Below are 7184 nucleotides of genomic sequence, written 5' to 3' on the forward strand. Positions count from 1 at the left end.
GATCAATCAAATACTTATTTACCGCCTAGATACATTTTTTGCTGTGTATTCGTTAGCGGAGGCTATATACACACCCCGTCGTATATATAGCCAGATCATATACAAACACCGTATAGTTCACAGTATTCTTTTAAAATGTAACAATTCCTATCCTAAGCCAGCTGTTATGGCATATTTGGCATAATAATAAATATGACAAGTTGGAAAATGAAGGTGTTTGCGATCCAGATCGTTAGATTTTTTCGTATACGACTAACGATAAATTTACCTATAGATGCAAAGAACTAACTACTCGGGATTGTCGACGTTTAACATTCTTCTGTTACTAAAATAAATTAATGTATACGCCTATTATCATTCAGTACATGTTTTTATTAATATTTAGTAACCTGTTTCATTGTTGTTGTTTTTCTATTTAACCTACGTCGCAGACGACGGTGAAGCGTTCTCGTTACACGAGCTTGGTAAATCGTTTTGATACTGCAGTTATTCAGAGGATGCCCGCCACGTGACTCAAAAATAATACGTCACACCTTTGCTCTCCAAATAGCCGTTATTTTTCTTTGAATTATGGTCCGTCGACATAATTCAATTAATTTTATAAAATATAAATAATAAGTGGGATATGGTGGTTATGTAGATGGTTCAATAAAGTACTTTTAGGTACAAATCAAATGTATATATTTTCAGATAATACTTTGTTGGGTCATTAATTAGGTCAACCATCCGTAACAGAGCGCCTTTAAATGTGATATATTGTCAGTAGCACATACCTCAGATCTATAGTATAACATGCTATGTTTATTATTAATTTGTTTTGTTGTGTTTTTTTCATTATTTTATATTAACAAATTTACACATTTAAACAAATATATGGAAGATTTGTTTTGACATTTTGTTAGACAGACATATATATGTTTTTTTCATATTTGTTTTTCAGACTGTTTCCTTCCAGACATCCTCAGATATATGGATGAGGAAAATGGAGGCGTCTTGACGACCTTGTACAATATTAGATCTGTCAAAGACGTGGAAACTGAAGCGGATAATATGCTGAGAGACATATATGAGCATTTGACTAGTTACAATTTCTTGCTTATCTGCCAGTTTAAAGTTTCTATGAATATACTGAGACTAGTAAGAAATAAAAATCATATATAACTCACGGCTGTTTCAGTATTGATCGTATGGAGGAGGGAGGCACCAGTGTTATTTTTTATATGCATGGAGGGTCTTCCGCACAGATTCATTCATTTAAATACAATTTTATTTTATAAGTTTATAAGTGCTGTATATGTGTGTGTGTATATATGTATATACATATAAACTCCATTTGATCAAATCTGGAAAAACCCGTATAAGGGTATGTAGAAGTTTTTCTCTATTTGTTTCGTACTGGGGTATCGTTAAACATTCATTCATTCATTCATTCATTCATTCATTCATTCTCTATTTGTTACTATAGTGATTCTTGGTTTGCATCATTGTTACTTTGTATGAATATATGCACCCAATATGTATTGCTATCATGCAGGAGTATCGTTAGACATACATTCAAACACACACACACACACACACACACACACGCACGCGCGTACACACACAGGCACATGCAGAGAGGCACATACATACACACACGAACACAGGACCACGCACACAAAACAGACACACACACACAGAAATATACACACACACGCACACACAGGCACATGTAGAGGCACACACACACGGACACAGGAACACGCACACAAAACAGACACACACACACGGACGTACGGACGGACTCGCACACACACATACATACACACACAACACACATAAAGACACACACACACATAAACATACTCATACACACACATACATATACACACATACACAAAACACACCCACATACACACACAACTCACACATACACGCACAACACACACATAAACACACACATAAACACACACACACACACACACACACACACACACACACACACACACACACACACACCTACATGCATACATACATAGTACACGTCTAATTAAAGGGAGAACAAAATCTGTTTAAAATATTTGAAATAAATGCATTGATGTCAACCATGGTGTGAAATTGGATAACTATTTTTGCTATGTTATGGTAATACCTTCAAAGAAACCATATTTGGTCTTACACGGAAGTTGTAGTCAGGTTTTGCAATAAAAGAGTAAAACAGCAAACATAAAAAAATTACGTACGTTAAACATATGCAATTTTGTATGGGAATATTTATCTGCTTCTGTTATTTTTTTATTTTATTTTTTATACATGTGCACTATACACTGAATGTAATATGGGCCGGAAGCCTCAAATACTTCGAATAAAACGATTAATTGATATCTGTCCAGGAAAGTGGGTTAGTTGTTAGTGGTTAGTGAGAGAGAAGAGGGTGTAGTGGTCTTACACCTACCCTCTGAGTCATTAAAACTCGCTCTGGGTGGGAGCCGGTACCGGGCTGCGAACCCTGTACCTACAAGCCATATATCAATTTCATTTCCATTATAGGTAGACGAGTTCGACGCGAGATCCAGTCGCACCACAGACTACAGACACCGCTCCAAGTGGTTGGTAACGGCACCAAGGGCACTTAACTCTAACTCGAGACACGACCCATGGAAACTGGAAAACCTTGCACTGCTTCAGGTTTTGCAACCAAAGGCTCGGGTACATAATTATATTATTATATTTCTAAAAAGTGAAATTCACGAATAGTGTATCATGATATACCTAAACTTTTCATTTAACTACACCTGTATTTAAAACAAAACAAAACACGAACAAAAATTATGAATAATACAATGAACTTTTATTGTCATAATTGAAATCCGGAAGGTATTTCCGTTGTTCCTTTTATATTTGGTGAGCACGTGTTCACATTTGGAGACGCGCACGGTTGCGCGACCGTTACTAACACTTTCCGTCACGTTCACACTTGCGATATTCAGTTGCAACGTATTGCCTTTTAAATCCTTCAACACTTGACTAAAGTCTTTAGGTATCCATATTGGGGGGATACTGACGATTGTTCCCTTGTGGTACACGACCAGCTGTCATAAACTGTATTATACAACATCACGTGTTCTTAGACGTGTTTTCGGGAATAAGTAGCGTAACTGTCTCCAAAATATTTCTCCTCCTGCAGTTAGAATTTAAAATCTTCTTGATTGTCTAAATTAAAATGCACAGAAAATGAAGTCCATTTAACTAAACCAAAAATCTCCATTCTGGCCTTCAAAGTCCTTTTAGTTCTCGCTGGCTTCTATTCACACCCACGACCATCTTTGACAATTGGCCATTGGCTCGGTTCGATAACGGTGTAACAGGCTCGCTGAAGCTCTCCTGTTACACCGTTATCTAAACCTCGCCAAATAACCACGATATCAAAACGTAGTAAACTGATATTCTATATTATTATGTTTAGAATACCAGTATATTTATATTCAATGTTTGTGGTCATCCCAATGTTTATAGTACTCTGAAGTAGAAATTGCCTCCCAATAATTTCGTACGTATAAAACAAGCTATTAAAACATTAGGACGACCAGGCATAGCAGTATATAGAATATACAGACACTGATATTTTCATATGTAAGTTTATTCGGGAAAGTCGAAAAATATTAACAATGGCGATAAACACAGTACAGTCGAGTTTCTCTTAAATCATATATTCAAGGACATAAATATTCCATTGGAAACATGCCAGATAATCCTGTTAAATACATCAACTGTGGCGTCGTGGTTAAGCCATCGGACATAAGGCTGGTAGGTACAGGGTTTGCAGCCCGGTACTTTACGGCTACAACCCAGAGCGAGTTTAAACGACTCAATGGCTAGGTGTAATGTCACTACACCCTCTTCTGTCTCACTAACCATTAACAATTAAGAACTAACCCACTTGCCAGACAGCCCAGATAGCTGAGGTGTGTGCCCAGGACAGAGTGCTTGAACCTTAATTGGATATAAGCACGAAACTAAGTTGAAATGAAATAAAAATGTTAAATACATTTCTATATCTTACGGGTTCCTGATGGAGTTTGGAAGCGATTTAATACCTTATGCTGGGTCAGACTACCAACTGCCAGAAGGAAGTTGGCCAACTGTACGCTGTCACAACTTCTACAACAGTCCAGTTGCCAGTCTGAGGATTCTTGCAACTCGATGCTCGTGCTATAACCCATTAGTTGGGAATTAGATAAATTACAACACAACCGTAACAGTTGACAGTCGGGACCTAGAATAAGAAAGTATTGCTAACAAGAGACCACTGTTTTGTTGAACCAGTCGACTTTAATATATTGGTGGACCAGTATTTTAATGTTATATAATGCCTATTATGATAATTTCACTCCATTCAGTATGTTCTGGCTTCGTGCTTATAAAACTCTGCAGTTTGCAGACTTCACTTAAATTTATTTTTATGACGTTACCATGGCAATAAGGTCTCCAGACTTAACATCTTGAGTGAACACGTAGTTTTATAAGCGCTGATCCAAGAATGATTGTCTAGTGTTATTATTGTTTTGACTAATCCTAAAGTAACGTTTGGCCATGTTACAATTTTGACTGCATACTTGAGTTATGTTTGACATAGTTCAGATGTTATTTTGAACGTAATGCTTTATTGGTCTTGATTATTACTTTCAGCAGCATTCAAGCATGATTAAACACTTACACATTATTATGTTTATTTCAGGTATATATTGATAAGGAAAATCTCAGCATCCACACGTTGATAAAACACCTCTTTGCATCTAAGCTTGAAAAGGTTCATTGCACAGCTATGTCATGTCTATCTGAGAACGAGATATTTCCAAATATCAAATACAAATTCAACGGCCGACATCTGCACGTGTTGACACAGGTAGAGTAGCAAATCCACTGCCTTCGCATAAACTCGTGCAGACGCCCACGTTTTACAGACACAAGTAATTAGAACATGCAGGGGCAGATCCGGGATTTTATAAAGAACTCCCAAAAGCAAGCAAGAGGTTTTGGGGGCGTGTTCCCAAGAAAACGTTGAATTAAAGATGCTTATAGACGCATTTTCATGGCATTTTACTGTTAATTATCGTGAATGATGAATGAAAAAGCCCACCCCCAAGGAATACAAAAGTGCGTGCACGGTGGAATCGGATGACATTTGTCAATTTTGTTTTGTTTTACGGATTACGTTTACGTCTGCGTATACGGATTACGGACAAATGTAGTCCGAAGGGACGTAGAAAGTGTGATTCTTTCCACATCCGAATAGCGTTATATACCCTATATATAGCTGGTATTCAAAACTTGTGGCACCACGTTTCAACCGTTTCTCAACTGAAATAGTGCAGCAAATGGACACACAAACCAAAAATGTATAACTTACCGTACTCACTAAATCCTGATTGAAGTACATTATTAACAAAATAAATCTTACAACGACAAAATAAAAAATGTGCCCGCCATTTTAAATTTGCTAAATAGAGGGAAGCAACTCGCTCTGTATATTTAGAAAAGTATTGACTTAATGTGTGCCCTACCCTAGGAGAAATGTAATTTGCGCCTAAATACATTGACATATTTCACTGCTGCAAAAAGTGCTCATCTGTTCAGATGCAGCGGTTTAGTTATAATAAAAAGGTTACATACTAAATAATTAGCACAACAAATAATTGCTTAAAAATATATGTGTATACATTTAATTTATTCCAGCCAGCTGTCGACATATCTCACTAGTGGTCGATATTTTCGAATGTAACTGAATTATGGCTACGTATCTGTAAATAGGAAAAAAAGCCCCAACCTCTGAACTGTTTAGAAAATGACGTATGATAGTGAACGTTACCAACTGAGAAACACGCACACCGTGTATGTTCGTGTCGCGCAAGCCATGCAATTCTGTCTTTAAAACTTAAATTTTCGTTTTAAGAATTTAAAATGGATGGTCCTGATCTAACTTGAAATTTAAAATGGCCGTTCGATTTTATTTTGACGTGATTAAAATGGAGAAGGGGGAGGGGGGTAGTTGTCCTACAGACAAAATACTAAAAATTATTAGAGGAAAAAATATCTTCCTTTTGAGGTTGAAGTACTTTTAAATCAGTCACTTATTTTTCGTTTACGTTTTGAATGAAGAGTTAAATAAATGCACGATATCTTCGTCTATTTCAGAGTGGAATATTTTCTTACCAGACGCAACACGGCGACAATGTGACATATGAAGGCTTTGGTGTGGATATTCTACGTGCAGTTGCAAAACACCTCAATTTCAGGTTTCTGCTCAAATGTCTGTTTGCCTGTAACTAAGCCGCACAGCCTACGTCTTATTTAGCTGAGTATTAACTTAGTCTGTAGTAACTATTCAAGAAAATTATAAGTGTATACAAAAGTTGCTATGGGAATTAATGTAGATTATGTCAAAATTCATCTGAATCATGCAACTGAAAATGTCACACATGCGCACGCACCTCTTGTTTAATAATCTTCAAGTTTATGCATATTATTTGCATATTTGTTTATATATGTTTTCGAATTTGTTGGTAGATCTGACGAAGAATGGTGTGAAATGAAGAATTATATTAGGCTAAGACCGCCAACTGCCAACTGCCAGCAGAAAGTTGGCCAACTCAGCTAATGGGTTATACGACGAGAATCAAGTAAGAGCGCTCGGATTAGCAACTGAATAGTCGTAGGAGTCGTGACAGCAGAAAGTAGGCCAACTTTCTGCTGGCAGTTGGATGTCTGACCCTAGCATTATGAAGCATTATAAATAAAATAAGAACATAAACTATTATGATAAAGCATTGCCATAATGAAACTACACTAAATCGTATTTCAGCTACACTATTTCTGAACCAGCAGACAGAGACTGGGGAGTGTTTATAAATGGATCCTGGACTGGGTTGGTAGGAGCTATGGCCAGAAGGGTAAGTCTCCGTTATTATGAAACCTAATTTAAATCTATACTATGGAACACCTAATTAATGAACTACCGGTCTCCGTCCATCTGTTCCTATGTCCGTCCGTCTGTCTGTTTGTCCGCCTGTCTATCTGTCTGTTTGGCCATCTGCCCCACATGTAGTTTTCCAGATATTTGTTTTCGCAATGCCACAAGATACTGAACTGAAATTTTAGCCTTATCGTGTACAGTTACAGATCACATTTTTGACGTTCATGGCGAT

General features: G+C 37.0%; 1 long non-coding RNA gene across 1 annotated transcript; it reads left to right on the forward strand.

The window, feature by feature from the left end:
* The first annotated feature begins 2343 nt into the window (after positions 1 to 2343).
* On the forward strand, positions 2344 to 6923 carry LOC121371426. Its single transcript, XR_005957795.1, has 4 exons — positions 2344 to 2688; positions 4718 to 4885; positions 6175 to 6275; positions 6842 to 6923. It is a non-coding gene; the product is annotated as an uncharacterized LOC121371426 (long non-coding RNA).
* The last annotated feature ends 261 nt before the right edge of the window (positions 6924 to 7184 follow it).

Source organism: Gigantopelta aegis, chromosome 4 (genome assembly GCF_016097555.1).
Source record: "Gigantopelta aegis isolate Gae_Host chromosome 4, Gae_host_genome, whole genome shotgun sequence".
Lineage (NCBI taxonomy): Eukaryota > Metazoa > Mollusca > Gastropoda > Neomphalida > Peltospiridae > Gigantopelta > Gigantopelta aegis.